The 17,628-nt window shown below is 41.0% G+C and overlaps 1 long non-coding RNA gene across 1 annotated transcript in view; it reads left to right on the forward strand.

Annotated features, from left to right (window-relative positions):
* The window catches only part of LOC132393063 (uncharacterized), a 304,632-nt gene that overhangs the window by 32,115 nt on the left and 254,889 nt on the right, over positions 1-17,628 (forward strand). The gene's annotated exons all lie outside the window — the stretch shown is intronic.

The raw sequence follows: 17,628 nt of genomic DNA on the forward strand, positions 1-17,628 counted from the left end.
AGCCAACTCATTGAGTATACTTAAAGGAGCTTGATAGGTTCTTGGTTAGTCAGTGCATCAAAGGTTAGGGGGCGAAGGCAGGAGAATTGGGTTGAGAGGGTTAATATATTAGCCATGATGGAATCGTGGAGCAGACTCAATGGGACAAGCAGCCTAATTCATCTCCCATGTCTTATGTCTGATAAGACTTTACTTTGAAAGGAGAGCATAATGACAGGCCCTTCAGCCAATGATGCCATTAAATCAAGTCTCTTCTGCCTGTACATGGTCCATATCCCTTCATGTTCTGTATATTCCTGTGTGTATCTTATAGATAGATAGATTGCCGACTCTTATATCTCTCCCACCAATACCCTCTCAGCCAATTTCCAGAACCTACCACTTCTTTGTTTTTTTAAAAAATTCTTGACCTACATATGTCTTAAGCTTTTCATCCTCTTACCTTAAATGCATGTCATCTAGTATTTGACATTTTCAGTCTGGGAAGCAGATTCTGCCTGTCACCTAGCCCATGGCTCTCATAATCTCGTATCAGCCTCTGATGCACCAACTTTGAAAACAACCCAACTTTGTCCAGCCTGTTCTTATAGCTCATCCCTCTAGTCCGGGCAGCATCCTCCTAAACCTCTGCTGTCTTTCCAATGCTTTCACATCCTCCCTCCATTTGGATGACCAGAGGTGCACATGATATTCCAAGAGCAGCCTAATCAGAATTTTACATGGCTGGAATGTGACTTCCTAAATATTATACTTGTCCTGCCCAATGATGGCAAGCATGCCATATGCCTTCTTTACCATTCTATCTATTTGCATGACCATTTTCGAGTGAGCTACGCACTTGGAGTTCAAGATTCCTCTTGTATCAATGTTGCTAAGAGTCTGTCATTACTGTATAATTTCCCCTTACATTTGACCTCTGGAAGTGCAACACTACACTTGTTCAAATTAAACTCCATCTGTCATTTTTTTGCCTATATCTGTTACAGATACATTCTGCTGTATCTGTGATCAGTATCTGCACTGCCCACAACTCCACCAATCTTTGTGTTGTCTGCAAACTTACTAACCCAGCCTTCACCTATTTATCCCAATCATTTTTATGTATATCATGAAATAGCAGAAGCACCATCATTAATTCGTAAGACCATAAGATATAGGAGCAGAATGAGACCATGGCCTATCGAGTCTGCATCATGGGTGATCCATTTTCCCTCTCAACCCTGATCTCCTTTCTTCATCCCAAATCACTTCACCAACCAGGAATCTGTCAACCTCTGCCTTAAATATATATGTAAAGACTTGGCCTTCACAGCCGCCTGTGATGACGGAATTCCATAGACTCACCACTCTCTGGCTAAAGAAATTCCTCCATCTCTATTCTATAAGGACGCCTCTGTATTCTGAGACTTTACCCTCTGGTCCTAGGCTCTCCCAGCATAGGAGTCATCTTCTCCACATTCTTTCTATCGAGGCCTTTCAACATTTGATAGGTTTCAATTAGGTCACCCCTAATTCTTCTGAATTCCAGTGAATGCAGGGTCAGAGTCATCAAATGCTCCTCATATTACATGCCATTCAATCTTGGTATCATTTTTGTGAACCTCCTTTGAACCCTCTCCAGTGTCAGCACATCATTATTTAGATAAAAGGCCCAAAACTGCTCACAATACTCCAAGTGAGGCCTCACCAGTGCTTCGTAAAGCCTCAATATTACATCCTTGCTTTTAATTCTGGTCCTCTTGAAATGCTAATATCTTATTTGCCTTCCTCACCACTGCCACAACCTGCAAATTAACCTTTATAGAATCCTGCATGATGATATCCAAGTCCCTTTGCACCTCAAAGTTTTGAATTTTCTCTCCATTTTGAAATTAGACCTACCTTTTTATTTCTTATACCAAAGTGCATGACTATACACTTCCCGGCACTATATTCCATCTGCCACTTCTTAGCCAATTCTCTCAGTCTAAGTCCTTCTGTAGCTTCTGTACTTCCTCCTCCTCCATCTATCTTCATAACATCTGCAAACTTCACAATAAATCATCAATTCCGACATCCAAGTCATTGACATATAATGTAAAACGAAGTGGTCCCAGCACAGACTCCTGTGGAGTACCAATTATCACTGGCAGTCAACCAGAAAAAGCTCTCTTGTTCCCATTCTTTGCCTCCTGCTGGTCAGACATTCATTTATCCATGCTCGAATCTTTCCTGTAATACCATTGTTAAGCAGTCTCTTGCTTGTCAAAGCCTTCTGAAAATCCAGATACACAACATCCACCTATTCTCCTTTGTCTATCCTGCTTGTTATTTCTTCAAATAATTTCAACAGATTTTCCTGGCAAGATTTTCCCTTGAGGAAGCCATGCTGACTATGGTCTATTTTATTATGGCCTTCAAATACCCTGAAATCACATCTTTAACTATCAACTCCAACACTTTCCCAGCCACAGAGGTCAGATTAACTGGCCTATTGTTTCTGCTCTTCTGTCTCTATCCCTTCTTGAAGAGTGGAGTAACATTTTTCATTTTCCAGTCTTTTAGAACCATTCCAGAATCTAGTGATTCTTGAAAGATCATTCCTAATGCCTCCACAATCTCTTCAGCCTCCTCCTTCTGAACTATGGGGTGTACACCATCTACTCCAGGTGACTTATCTACCTTCAGACCTTTCAGTTTCCCAAGAACCTTTTCCCTAGTAATGGCAACTTCACACACTTCTGATCCCTGACGCACTCAAACTTCTACCATAATGCTAGTGTCTTCCACAGTGAAGACTGATGTAAAATACTTATTCAGTTCATCCACCATTTCCTTGTCCCCGATTGCTAACTCTGCAGCATATTTTTCCAGTAGTTCAATATCCACTCTTGCCTCTCTTTTACACTTCATGTATCTGAAGAAACCTATAAGACCATAAGATATAGGAGCAGAATTAGGCCATTTGGCCCATCAAGTCTGCCTAGCTCTTCATCATGGCTTATCCACTTTTCTTCTCAGATCCAATCTCTTGTCTTCTCCCCATATTCCTTCATGCCCTGACCAATCAAGAATCTATTAATTTCTGCCTTAAATATACTTAAAGACTTGGCTTGAAAAGTTGTCTGTGGCAATGAGTTCTACAAATTTACCATTCTGGCTGAAGAAATTTCTACATATCTCTGTTCTAAATGGATGCCCCTCTATTCTGATGCTGTGTCCTCTAGTCTTATACTCTCCCTTGATAGGAAACATTCTCTCCACATCCACTCTATCAAGATCTTTCAACATTCAATAGGTTTCAATGAGATCACCCCTCATTCTCCTGAAGTCTGGTGAATACAGGTCCGGAGCCATCAAAACCTCTTCATATGACAAGCCATTCAATTCTAGAATCTTTTTCGCAATCCTCCTTTGAACCCTCTCCAGTTTCAGCACATACTTTCTAAGATAAAGGGCCCAAACCTGCTCACAATACTCCGTGAGGCCTCACCTCTGCTTATAAAGTCTCAACATTACATCCTTTCTTATGGTATCCTCTTTAATATTATTGGTGAGCGTATTTTTGTATTTCAATTTTCTTAATGACTTTTTAGTTGCCTTCTGTTGGTTTTTAAAAGCTTGCTAATCCTCTAACTTCCCACTAATTTTTGCTCTATTATATGCCCTCTCTTTTGCTTTATGTTGGCTTTGACTTCTCTTATTACTCATGGTTGCGTCATCTTGCCTTTAGAATACTTCTTCCTCTTTGGGATGTATATATCCTGTGCCTTCTGAATTGCTCCCAGAAATTCTAGGCTTTGCTGCTCTGTCATCATCCCTGCCAGTGTTCTTTTCCAATCAATTTTGGCCAGATCCCCTTTCATGCCTCAGTAATTCCCTTTACTCCACTATAATATGATACATCTGACTTTAGCTTCTCCTTCTCAACTTTCAGGGTGAATCTGTTCATATTATGTTTATTTATCTTGAGTGCCCTTTTACTTTAAACTCTCTAATCAATTCAGGTTCATTGTACAATACCACATCCAAAATATCTGAACCTCTATTGGGCTCAACTATGAGCTGCTCTTTAAAAAAACATCTTATAGGCATTCTAGAAATTCTTCCCCTTGGGATCAGCTATAACCTGTTTTTCCTAATCTACACATGAATATTAAAATCCCCTGATTATTGTAACATTTCCCTTTTAGCATACATTTTCTATCTCCCATTGTATTTGTAGACCACATCCTTCTACTTTTTGGGGGTCTGTATACAACTCCCATCAGGATCTTTTTACCCTTGCATTTTCTTAACTCTACCCACAAGGACTCTACATCTATTGTTTCTATGCCATCTCTTTCTAATGATTTGATTTCTTCTTTTTAAACCGAAAGAGCCACACCTCCCCCTCTGCCTACCTGCCTGTCCTATTGATACAATGTGTATCCTTGGACGTTAAGCTCCTAGCTATTATCTTCTTTCAGCCACGATTCAGTGATGCCCATAACATCATACCTGCCAATCTGTAAATGTGCTACAAGTTCATCTACCTTATTCTGTATTCTGCACACATTCAAATATAATTCCTTCAGTCCTCTATTCACCCTTTTTGATTTTATCCACCTTATACATCGCAGCTCATCCTGTTGACTGCAATCTTGCCCTGTCATCAGCTTCTCCTTTCTAGCAGTCTCACTACACACAGCCCCTCCCATCCTCAGCACTATCACTCTGGTTCCCATCCCCCTGCCAAATTAGTTTAAATACTCCCAAACAACTCCCAGCACAGTTTCCCACAAGGATATTGGTTTCCCCCTTGGGTTCAGGTCTACCTGTCTCTTTCGTACATTCCCCAAAAGAAATTCCATTGATCCGTAAATCCCTGCCTCCTGCACCAGTTACTCAGCCATGCATTCACCAGCTAAATTAACCTAATCTTACCCTCACTGGCAGGTGGCATGGGCAGCAATTCAGAGATTACTACCCTTGAGATCTTGTTTTTCAGCTTTCTGCCTAGCTCACTAAAATCTTTCTTCAAGACCTCCTCACCTTGTCTACCTGTGACATTGGTACCAATATGCACCAAAACTGCTGTTCGCTCTCCCCCTTGAAAATGCCATGAACTGACCAGGGATCTGGGAGGCAACATACCATCTGGGTGTGTCTATCGCGCCCACAGAATATCGACTCTGTTCTTCTGACTATGGAATCTCTTAATGGTACTGCAGTCCTCTTCAGTTCTCTGCTCCTCTGATCCATAACACCAGACTCAGTGTTAGAGACCAAAGTCACTGCCTTTCCACCCTGGTGGGTCGTCCCGCTCAACACTATCTAAAGTGGTATAGTTATCATTGAGGGGAAGGGCCACAGTACTCTGCACTGGCTGCACATTTCTCTTCCTTCTCCTGACAGTCACCCAGTTATCTGTCTCCTTCCTCGCTGTAACTCCTATCTATCATCTCCTCATTCTCCCGAATTAGCTGAAAATCATTGAGCTGCAGCTCCAGTTCCTTAATACGTTCTCTCAGGAGCTACAGCTCGGTGCATCTCATACAGATGTGTTTATCCGAGACGCTGGAGGTCCCCCAGCATTCACACATCTCACACACAGAACAAAACACTGCCCCTGGGGCCATTCTCACTGCACTACTATGCCCTAACAGATGAGGAATGAACAATTAAGAACAAAAAGTGAGACAATAAATATTTTACCTTGCCCAAGCCTGATCTCGCCAAAGCCACTCTGAACACTGGCTCACTCAACAAAAGAATGGCTGCCCACTGCACTTGTGTTATTTTTATTCTCCCGCTGAGTGATTGGATGCAATCCAACTCTGAGGAACTGCTGTGGTTCTGCCTTTTTAATCTTGATTGCAGATCTGATTGAAAAAGTAGCTGTCTTTACATACTCCCGCTCAGTAATTGGTTGTAATCCAACTCCATTTGGATGTCTCTATCTGATTCAGTATCAGCTTGCCCTTAGAAGTCAGAGGACAGAGGTGGAAAGGTGCTATTGTGGCCAAAGGCCCATTCTGTCTTCTAGGGGCAAGCTGATTCTGAATACTAATTAATTGAATTGAATTGACTTTATTACTTACATCCTTCATATACATGAGGAGTAAAAACCTTTATGTTACATCTCCGTCTAAATATGCAATGTGCAATTTATAGTAATTTATAATAAGTATTATGTACAACAGGATAGTCATTATAACATAGAAATACAGTTGTGTCAACATGAATTAATCAGTCTGATGGCCTGGTGGAAGAAGCTGTCCCGGAGCCTGTTGGTTCTGGCTTTGATGCTGTGGTACCGTTTCCCAGATGGTAGCTGCTGGAACAGTTTGTGGTTGGGGTGACCTGGGTCGCCAGTAATCTTTTGGGCCTTTTAAAACACCTGTCTCTGTAAATGTCCTGAATAGTGGGAGTTCACATTTACAGATGCGCTTGGCTGTCCGCACCACACTCTGCAGAGTCCTGAGATTGAGGGAGGTACAGTTCCCATACCAGGCAGTGATGCAGCCAGTCAGGATGCTCTCAATTGTGCCCCTATAGAAAGTCCTTAGAATTTGGGGGCCTATGCCAAACTTCCTCAACCATCTGAGGTGAAAGATCTGCAGTTGTGCCTTTTTCAGCACACAGCTAGTGTGTACAGACACAGCCGGTATGTACAGACCACGTGAGCTCCTCGGTGATGTGTATACTGAGGAACTTAAAGCTGTTCACCCTCTCAACTCCAGATCCATTGGTGTCCATAGGGATTAGCCTGTCTCCGTTCCTCCTGTAATCCACAATCAGCTACTTTGTTTTTGCAACATTGAGGGAGAGGTTGTTTTCTTGACAACACCATGTCAGGGTGATGACTTCCTCTCCGTAGGCTGCCTCATTATTATTTGAGATTAGGCCAATCAATGTAGTGTTGTCAGCAAATTTAATTAGCAGATTGGAGCTGTGGGTGGCGACACAGTCATGGGTATACAGCAAGTAAAGGAAGGGGGCTTAGTTCACAGTCCTGAGGGGCACCTTTGTTGGGGGTCAGAGGGGCAGAGGTAAGGGAGCTCACTCTTACCACCTGCCGGTGATCTGACAGGAAGTCCAGGATCCAGCTGCACAAGGCAGGGTGAAGGTTGAAGTCTCTGAGCTTCTTGTCGAGCCTGGACTTGAATGCTGATCTGTAGTCCAAGAACAGCATTCTCACATAAGCATCCCTCCTCTCCAGATATGTATTAAGTCATCATGGATCCCATGCACCTTAATCTTCTAGATCAGGTTTAGGAATGCTCCCTGAGCGTAGTAAGATTTCAAAAGAAATTAGGGTACTACAGTGCAAGTAGTCAAAATTGATATATAATGAATGATATAAAATTTACAGAGAAAATTCTGAAAAATTCAGACCGAGGAACATTGATGGAAGAAAAGGCAGTTAATTATATAGAGTTTCCTGAAGTACCAGTTGTTCTACTTGATTGAGACAAAGCTTAGAAATTCCCTGCAAGCCACTACGAATGCAGGTACCCACATTTCCCGAGGGCTTGTTGTTACCGTTTGCCAGCACTTTCACTGGGAAGTCCACATATTAAGCCTGTATCTGGAAGAGGGAGAGTGAGTCCCTTCATTGCCAAAGAGAGGGAGCTAAGTATTAAGTATAGTGTATTTAACATTTCCTGTAATTGAGGTTTCTTTAATACTGTGATTTTAAAGAATTGATTTTTAATACAGTAGTTTGTAATAGACAGAGATATTCATAGTTTTTTTAAAGGATATGTTTGGATTATATGAGTATCTGGTCATAAAATGGGATTTCTGTGGATGCAGCTGTTTGTGATACCATTTATACCAGTGAAGCTGGAGAGAGCTCCTGCAAGCATACTCTTTCTTAGGAACCAGGTAACACACAGGCAGACTGTGATTGTCAGTGGTTTGCTCTGCTGGAGATTTCTGGGCCACATTTCAGGTCATCAAATGAGACTTGTTAAAAAAAACTGCTAGTTTTTTTTCCAGCATACTGTATATGTAATAAGAAAATGAGGAGTTGGATGAACATAAGGGAATATCTGTGATGGGGATGTGGGATATCTATGATTAAATGGTTAGTGGTGATGATCATGCCAATTCAAGAAGAACTGTGAAGTTTATTCATCTGAGAGTAAAGAACCAATATAAACACTCCCGGTTTATTAAAGTGGAGTAAACAACAAAATTTCTGTTTAGGATCTTAAAGAAATTAATTTTAAGCACAGCAAATATATAAGGGGTGATTGATAAGTTTGTGGCCTAAGGTAGAAGGAGTCAATTTTAGAAAACCTAGCACATTTATTTTTCAACATAGTCCCTTCCTATATTTACACACTTAGTCCAGCAGTCGTGGAGCATGGATCTTGGACTTATAGTAAGTGTCCACAGATGGGTGATTGATAAGTTCGTGGCCTAAGGTAGGAGATGAGTTAGTACGACCGCTGGACTAAGTGTGTAAATGTAGGAGGGGACTATGTTGAAAAATAAGTGTGCTAGGTTTTCTGAAATTGACTCCTTCTACCTTAGGCCACGAACTTATCAATCATCCCTCGTACTTTTAAAGCAAAAAGTAACACAGATGTTGGAATTCTGAACAAAGAAACACAATGCTAGGACTACTCAACAGATCAGGCAGCATTCTGAGGAGGGAGAAGTAAATGCTTTGGATTGATGACCTTCCTCAAGAACTAGAAAAGTGAGAAGAAGAAATAACATGTATTCAAATGCAGACAGGCAGAAAATTACTGCAATGAAGTCCAAAAGAATCCAGGTGGTACAAATGCTCTTCGCGAAGGTTGTGGATGTCTGTTAATAACTGCTGATCTAGTGGGAGAAGGAGCTAAAGGGGGGGTGCTGAATGAGGACAGTAGCGAATGAGGGAAAGAAAAGGCAAGTGCTGGAACTGCCTGGTTCTTAATGGAGTTAGTTAATTCACACAAAATACCACTATTTTCTGCAAGAGGCCGGACCAAATAGGAACAAACCAGCTATAGTAATAATAAATAAATAATGCATATTAACAAAAGTAAAATAGATAACCACAAGAGATTCTGTAGATGCTGGAGATCCAGAGCAACAATTCAGTGCTTGTTGTTCAGTAATATACATAGACAGTTTACATTTAAAGCAGCAAATGGGTTGTGAAAGTAAAAAATGATAGAATCAGCAATGCATCTGTAGGCCACCATTTGAAATATGTAGAATGGAGGTGTCTGATTTGTTCATCATTTACAATAATATCTACTTTATCAACAGTAAAATTAGTCATACAAACCTCCCAGTTTTATTCTGTAATTTAATATTGATGTGGCTTTGTACAATCACTTGTTTTTCCAGTACAAGCAGCTTGTAGCAAATGGGGCCATAATAACTGTCTTCAGATTACTGACAAGTGTGATTTTATGCAGAAAGAAATGAAACCCATCATTTACATAACATAACTTATGATCTCATTATTTGAAGACAATGAATCATTCTTGTAATGTGAGGACATAAAGCAACCAATTTGTGTACAGCAACTTCTGATAAACAATACTGATATCTATTCGCAGATAATTTGATCTAATGCTACTGGTTAAGAGTTTGATATTCACTAGAAATTTTCATACAGAAACTCATTTTGTAGTAATTCCAAGGAATCTTTAATATTTACCTCAGGCTGTCATCAGATGAGATGTTACCTTCAACTCTATGTCATTCTTTTGATACTCAATTGAGATGTCAGTCTAAGTTATGAAAAATTCTCACAAAAAAGAATTTCCTTTTATTAGTTCTTAATGCTTTCAACTAGAATGGTCTGTATGAATATTTTGATTTGACAGTTTAAGCAACATAATTCATTTAGTAGAAACACACAAAATTGCTCATTAATAGCACACCTGCAATAATAATGAGAACTTCAAGTATTCAGTAAAGGATTTTATGAGAAAGTTGAAAAGCATAGAAGGCTTGTTGGAGGTATTATGTCATTAATGAGGTGAAATGTGGGCTATCGGAAGTAGCAGGAAACATCAGAATGAATTTATCACAGTTTAGACAAGAAGCAGCCTGAAGAAACAGAGTAGATATGTAACTGCTGCAGATCAATAGCTCTTAAAGTACACACCACACTTACTGCAGATATCAGTGACCACCATGATGCACCATCAATAACTCTCGGAGATGGGAGGCGAACAATAGGCTTTTAATAGCTGCAAGAGACCACGATTAGTAGCAAGAGACCACCACACAACATCCTGGAGACTGAGGGAGGAGCTGTGCCTCCAACCGTCTTTATACAGGAGTCTGTGGGAGGAGCCACAGGAGCAGTTAGCAGAGGGGTGTGTCCAGACAGGTATATGTAGTTCACCACACACCAGTTGAACAAGGTTACCATATTCTACTCCCTTTTGGCTCTGCTTCCACTTCTGTCTGCTACCGTTTTCTTCATAGTGAGAGTAATTCATGATTGTTAAAGTTCTTGCTAGGTTAGAAATGTTTGCCTGTAGCATGCAAAAGCATCTATTTCTCAAGTAAAGCAAAAGCATAATTATGAAAAACCTTAACTGACATCATACATATTCCTGTTTGCTTTTCTGTGAGAAAAAACATTTTTTTGTAACTCAGTTATGAATTTGGAGCTAAGTTCAACTGATTCAAAGAAGTCAGCAGTTGAAGATGTGAGAGTTTGAAGGAGGAAATGTGTTTTTCTAAAGAAGAAAAGTGTCAAACACAAAAGAGGAAAGTTGCCAGTGGGATTGCAGGAAACTAGTGATTCTGGACTATTTTTATTTATCATAGTAGAAACCTCAGATTTAGAAGTCTAATTATTGTGGGAAAAAATGCTAAGTAGTGTTTTTGGACCAATTTGATTAGGTGGTTCCATGTAGTCTATTCATCTGACTATTCATCTAGATGAGTTACTGTGTAGGTAGTTTTCCAAACAGTTTTCTTCTATCTCATCTCAAGCTCATTTCAGTAATTCCATTTGGGTATAGTTTTATTAGATTCAGTTTGCAAATTGTCACTGAATATAATGATGAAGTGCTACAGGATATGATTTGTTACAGAGATGAAAACACAATGCAGAATTTAATACATGAATAATTCACCATCTACTGGTTTTCACAGGAAATAATTGCTTTGCTAGAAGTGTTTGGGAACTAATATCTGGAAATTAGGTTACACCTAATGTGTTGGCGCATGGCCTAATGGGCAAGGCATCAGACTAGTAACCTGAAGTTCACTGGTTCGAGCCTCAGCTGAGGCAGCGTGTTTGTGTCCTTGAGCAAGGCACTTAACAACACATTGCTCTGCGACGTCACCGGTGCCAAGTTGCTTGGGTCCTAGTGCCCTTACCTTGGACAACATCGGTGGCATGGAGAGGGGAAGGCTTGCAGCTTGGGCAACTGTCAGTCTCCCATACAACCCAGGCGCAGATCCATGGTCTCTCGAGACCGACAGATGCCACCACCAGGTTACACCAGTTTTTCTGCAGAGCTAAGTAGATGCCAGGTTTAGCAAAAGTGCCAATTAGAGAAACTGCAAAAAGGAATCACTACATTGGTGACACTTGCCCTTAAAACATTGGGATGTTTGCACCTTTGTTTCTTGGTTAAAATTCCATTTACATTTTCCCCAATAGCAGCAGAATGCAGAACTTGCTAATTTTTTAGGTGCCAGATCTGACAAAATTTCCTATATCCTCTCTCTATATGTGTCATACCCAATTTGTGTACCTGCTCATTTCATGTACTGGGCAACTTCCTTGCCCCACTCATGTAATGAGCAGGTACACAAATTGGGTGTAACATATATATATATATATATATATATATATGAAAAGGGCTTCTTATAATGTCAAGCACTAAACCAAAATGAAAGAAATATATGAATTCCGGAGCTCCACAGATATATAGTAGTAGTTAAGACATTAACAAGGTTATAGCCTATCACTACATTTCAGTGTGTAAATGGTACAATAAAACATATGATAGTTAATTACTAATATGACAAAGTATTGCATAGTTGCACTCACTAATTATCATAAATATAATTATCAAGCAAGTAAAGAAAAAGACAGTAATCATTTATTTTACCAATTTAAAAGTAATTACCTACTTATCAAATGCCACCAATAAGAAGTTTCACAATAATTTCCACAAAGGGTCAGGTGTAATATGTGTTCGGGGGTCTGAAGCAACTCCTGTCCTGGTGTCATCTGCTGATCTGTGGTACTACAGCCATGATGTGATACATGACTCAGGATTCCACTGAACTAGAGGAGAATCGTGTAGTTTCACAAACTTAAGTGCTGATACATGATTTATGAGAACTCTTGAGAGTGTTATTGCTATTATCAAGTTCATGTGACTGAATCCTCTCTCACACTCAGCAGTACTAATAGGAATAACTTGTGAACAGCTTAGTAATGGGCATAAATCTTGGGGGATGTGGCGTCCACGATCCTCCACATAATCTCTGAAGGCATTTATTACAGAGGAAAAAGAAAGTTTAAACCTCTTACAGAGAGATGACATTGCAGCTTCTCCATAAACAGGCAGTATTTCAGCAGGCCAATTATCTTTATTGAGGACACACATTTCATTTAGCAGGGATTTATACATACTTTGAGATTTAGGAGTTTGAGAACCTTTCAAGGATGTTGCTGTGAACATACGGTGCTGCTAAAAACACAAAATGTGGATCCCCTTCCTTATCACTTTCACATTTCAAATACACTATTAGAGCAGTCTTAAAGCTCAGGCTTGTTGATTCTTCAATGAGAACAAAAGACTTGCCATTTATCTGCTTGATATGCTGGCAAATATTCTTTTTCATATTAATGGATCTGTGATTAATTATCTCTGTAGTACTAGTGCAGGGCTGCAGTCCAATTCCAATGTCAATACCAGTTTTTTCTGAAGTTCCAATAAGCCAAAGTGATCAGAGTATGGTCTGTCATTCTGAGCTAAATAATACGCAGAACGAAAAATTGAACAAGTTGCCTTTAGGTGCGAAGCATTCATGGTGTCACATAATTTTCCAAGAGCATCTTCACTAGCTATATTTTCAATACTTAGAGCAGCAGTGTGAGCTTTTGATAGTTTGTGATCAACAATTCTTTTGCTGAGAGACTTCAAGCGTGTACTTTGATGGCTCCATAATAGGATATTTGGTACATCTACCATGCCGATTCTCCCGTGATCTTTAAGTTCTTGAGGCTGTAGCGCATTACATGGCTAGCCAGCCATCTCTTATTAGCCTTAAGCTCCTTCCTCTCACTCTCCTCAACCCCCTCACAGTAGTGCTCATGAAGGCTAAGTGCTTTTTCACGCATAATTTTGCCATCAACAGGGATATGCTTCTGTGACATGTCCTCTAGCCACACACTTAATGCTTCCTCAGTCTTTGCAAGCACTTTATCACGAACCAGAGAGACCATTTTTGCCGTTGGAGGGATGACACTAACACTTCCACGAATTTCAGCTTCTTTCTGCTTTATTGTGTGAATGCTCGATTCGTTCTACCAGCCTTACAGCCCACTTCAGCAAGCGACTTGCCAACTTCCCAAAAGCTCTGGCAGCGCTGCATCCCTGCACATCGTTCCTGAGCAAACCACTGAGAAGTGAATTGATGCCTTCAAACAATTGCAGCCGCAGCATGCCTGCTCTGGAGGTGGAAGAAAGTGAGGGTGGAGGTTTATTATCTTGGCCACATGATTCACTATGATGTTGCCCAATCGCTACCCATGCTGCAAATGACTCAGGCCGTAAAGCCAATGCAGACATGGCTTAGGCAGAGATTGCAGCATCGATCTCTGCAGAGTGCAAAACTCCTGTAAACACTAAAACACGTAAAGTAGCTTGGGGTACAAACTGTGAAATATTCATACAGGCAGGCACACTTAGAGAGCAAGGTATCCATGTTCCACTGGAGACACTAATGCATTAGTGTCTCCAGTGGAACATGGATACCTTGCTCTATGATTGTGCCCAGAGGAATTCCACACAGTCACAGGAAGAAGGTACAAACTCCTTACAGATAGTGGTTGGAATTGAACTTGGGTTGCTGGTGCTGTAAAGTGTTGTGCTAACCACTGTGCTACGAAGCAGCAATTGACAATTAGCTGCAAGAGGAAATAACCAACTATCAGTTTGATAAAACAAAACCTGAGTGCAAATTAAAAAAGGGCAAGTCTTGTATCAATTCAGTAAAATAATTTATTTTGCCCACAATGATTGATTTGACATTGAACAGTTAGCACAAGTCTAAAAATTAAAATCTGCATTGTATTATGATGATGATGATGATTAATTGCGTTAGTCCATAAAGAAATGTTAATATTTTTTAAATACATTTAAACTTACCTTGGCATGTGCCTCCAAGTCTCTTTTGGCCTCAGGAGTGTGCATTGTTCAATGATTGGTTATACAATTTGTAAAGCAAAGAGGTATGCCTTTGTGTGTTTTATGTGTCTGACTTAGTGATATTTTTGCCACAGATGGCTGTTGGTTTAAGTTCCGTACCCGATCCCACAATCACATGCTAATTCTTGACTCATTGAGGAGCAGTGCTCCGCTCCAGTATGTGGATGACAACTACAGTGTCTTCCTCGGTAGAATGTGCCATTTCTCTGAACTCTCCCGCAATCAAAGAGAGAGGAATTCTTAAAATAAATTCAACAGACGACAGCTGTATGAGTGCAGAGAGAGATTCGTGGTAGATTATCGAGGGGTCCTAACAGATATATACACACACAGGAAATCAGTTGTTTGGAAAGGGAGTCAAGCAGATGACCAAAGGGGCTAATTAAATGATATGATATTTCTCAAATTACAATTTTGCTCTTACAGCTCAAGAAGCTCTTTTCATTTGATGTTGGAGATGCAGGGACAGAGATATTGGTAATAAAACAGCATTAACATCCCACACAGAAGTATCTCAGTAAAGATTGCAGTTGGTATACTGACAATTATACATTCAGAAACCTTGGAAGAGGTACAGTGTCAAAATAGCTGAAAGACCACATCAGTGCCTCTTATGATGACACTTTTACTCCCTGGCACCTGGCACCTCTCCTTCCCAGTCCATGGAGTAATGCTGAGCAGCCTGAGCAGTATGTGAATCCAAAAGTCTTCTCACCATGATGACCTGTTCCCCATCAATAAACCTAGGTAGCAGCGTGGCTGATGGTAGTTGGGTTAAGGTGCTGGTGCGGACAGGTTTTAATTTAGAGATGTGGAAGGTGGGATTGATCTTTAGCGTCTTGGGGAGGTGCAAAGTGTAAGCCACTGAGTTTACTTCCCTCAGGACTTTGAAGGGCCCAATGAACTTGGGCACCAACCTTCTAGATTCCACCCGGAGAGGCAAATCATGAGTGAACAGGCAGACCTGGCTGTAATGCAAGTCCATGTCTTCTCCTTTGGTTCCCCTTGGTCCACCTTCCAGGTCGCGGCTAGCAAAATCTATTTTGCCCTAATCCATTTCTGCTTGTAGTGTTGGATGAAATATTTGGCCAAAGTTAACTTAACTGCAAGGAGCTTCTGATCCTAATGTCATAGTTCTTCTCTGCTGGGAGCATTCTATTGTCCAAAGGTGATCATTGAGACCACGTGGCACCCACTCCAAAGTTTGAGGCATCAACCTCCACAATGAAGGGAAGGTCCAGGTTTGGAAAAACCCGAGTTGGGAGCTGTTGCGAACTGCTGTTTAAGCTCTTCAAAAGTGGCCTCCGCTTCAGTAGTCCAGACAAAAGGGTTAGCGCCATCAGCGGAGCTGCCTCCGAGCTGAGTTTGGGTCCGTCTTGAGACCACAGAGCCCTCTCCCTACACTCACAGAGCTCATTCGCAGAAACAGTGGCCAAATCCACATCTGTATCCTCAGGCGATGGCAGCGAGGTGTTATAGATGGTCCTTGCTCCCCTGAGAATAGACTTCAAGGATCAGCGTAAAGGTGTCTTTTCCTTCCTCAGGAACTAGTGGCTAGTTCTGCGATTCTTCCAGGCTGCTCGGGCATCTCCTTGGTCTTCTCCTGAACAAGAGATTCTCTGTCTCTAGCTCCTGGGCAGTCCCGACTTGACCGTGCTGGCACTTGCACAGTCCCATTGGTTGTAACTGGCTTGTCTGTCCTTGAGGGCAGGACTAGGTCTCCAGAGGTCTCAGGTTACCTTGCACTGAAGGCTGCCACTTACCATACATCTCTGTCCCAAGTCTATCCCAATTCACGTCTGCCAGATCCTGTCTGATCAATATTCCCTCTAAGCTGTGTGTGTGCACACATCTTTTGCTACTACCGTACAAAGGAATTTAAACTGCGCACAAAAGGCTGTCACCCTCTACTTCATTGGCATGTTAAGCATACTTCACGATAGTACGAAATCACATTTCTTTTTCCAGTTTCTGATGTGGGCTGTGTAGACAACGTGGAGTATGTGATGATTTGTCTGCAGATTTTAGAACTGGCTTATTTATATTGTTTTTATTGAAGAAATTATTCAGTGCAGACATGTTAACATAGAAAAATAGAAAATCTACAGCTACAGGCCCTTCGGTCCATAATGTTGTGCCAACCGTGTAACCTACTCTAGAAACTTCCTAGAACTTCCCTACCGCATAGCCCTCTATTTTTCTAAGCTCCATGAGTCTCTAAAAAGACCCTATTGTATCTGTCTCTACCACCTTCACAGACAGTGCACTCAATGCATCCACCACCCTCTGTGTGAAAAACAACGCTGACGTACCTACTTCCAAACACCTTAAAAACGATGCCCCTTTATGTTAACTATTTCCTCCCTGGGAAAAAAGCCTCTAGCTATCCACACGATCAATGCTTCTCATCATCTTATCAATGCCTCTTATCAAGTTACCAGGCAAAAATTTGCACAGCACAAGATTTTTGCACACACTGATCATTACAAATTATAGGGATCATTGTTTCTGATGCCACCAAAATTGATCTTTCTCCAATTTGGAACCTCAACCTGAGGACCAGCCCTATCCTTCTCCATAATTATCTTGAAGTTGATAGAATTATGGTCACCAGATCCAAAGTACAAGGGGTGATTGATAAGTTCATGGCCTAAGGTAGAAGGAGTCAATTTTAAAAAACCTAGCACATTTATTTTTCAACATAGCCCCCTCCTACATTTACACACTCAGTCCAGCGGTCATGGAGCATATGGATCTTGGATCTCCAGAAAGTGTCCGCAGTTAACTCATCAACTCATCAGTTAATAACTCATCAGGGTGATTGATAAGTTTGTGGCCTAAAGTAGAAGGAGATGTTATTAATTTCAAACTTTCTGCATAATCACTCAAAGAGCTTACCTGCATATGCATGTAACGAGAGCTGCATAACTCAACTCCTTCTACCTTAGGCCACAAACTTATCAATCACCCCTTGTATTTCCCTACACACACTTCTGTCACCTGCCCTGTGTACATAAGGCTCTTAGTATTATTAAGGATCCCACCCATTCATCCAGCATCCTCTTTGGCTTTCTACCATCAGGCAGGAGACTCTGATGCATAAAAATGAGAACGGTCAGGGAGGGGAACATTTTCTTACCCCAGGCCATTAGGCCTCTGAACTCGCTGCCATATTACATTGAAAGTGTCACTGGTTAACCAGTGTTCTGTACCTTACAAATTTTAATTTATGCACTTTTGT

The sequence above is a fragment of the Hypanus sabinus genome, chromosome 4 (assembly GCF_030144855.1).
Source record: "Hypanus sabinus isolate sHypSab1 chromosome 4, sHypSab1.hap1, whole genome shotgun sequence".
Taxonomy (NCBI): Eukaryota; Metazoa; Chordata; class Chondrichthyes; order Myliobatiformes; family Dasyatidae; genus Hypanus; species Hypanus sabinus.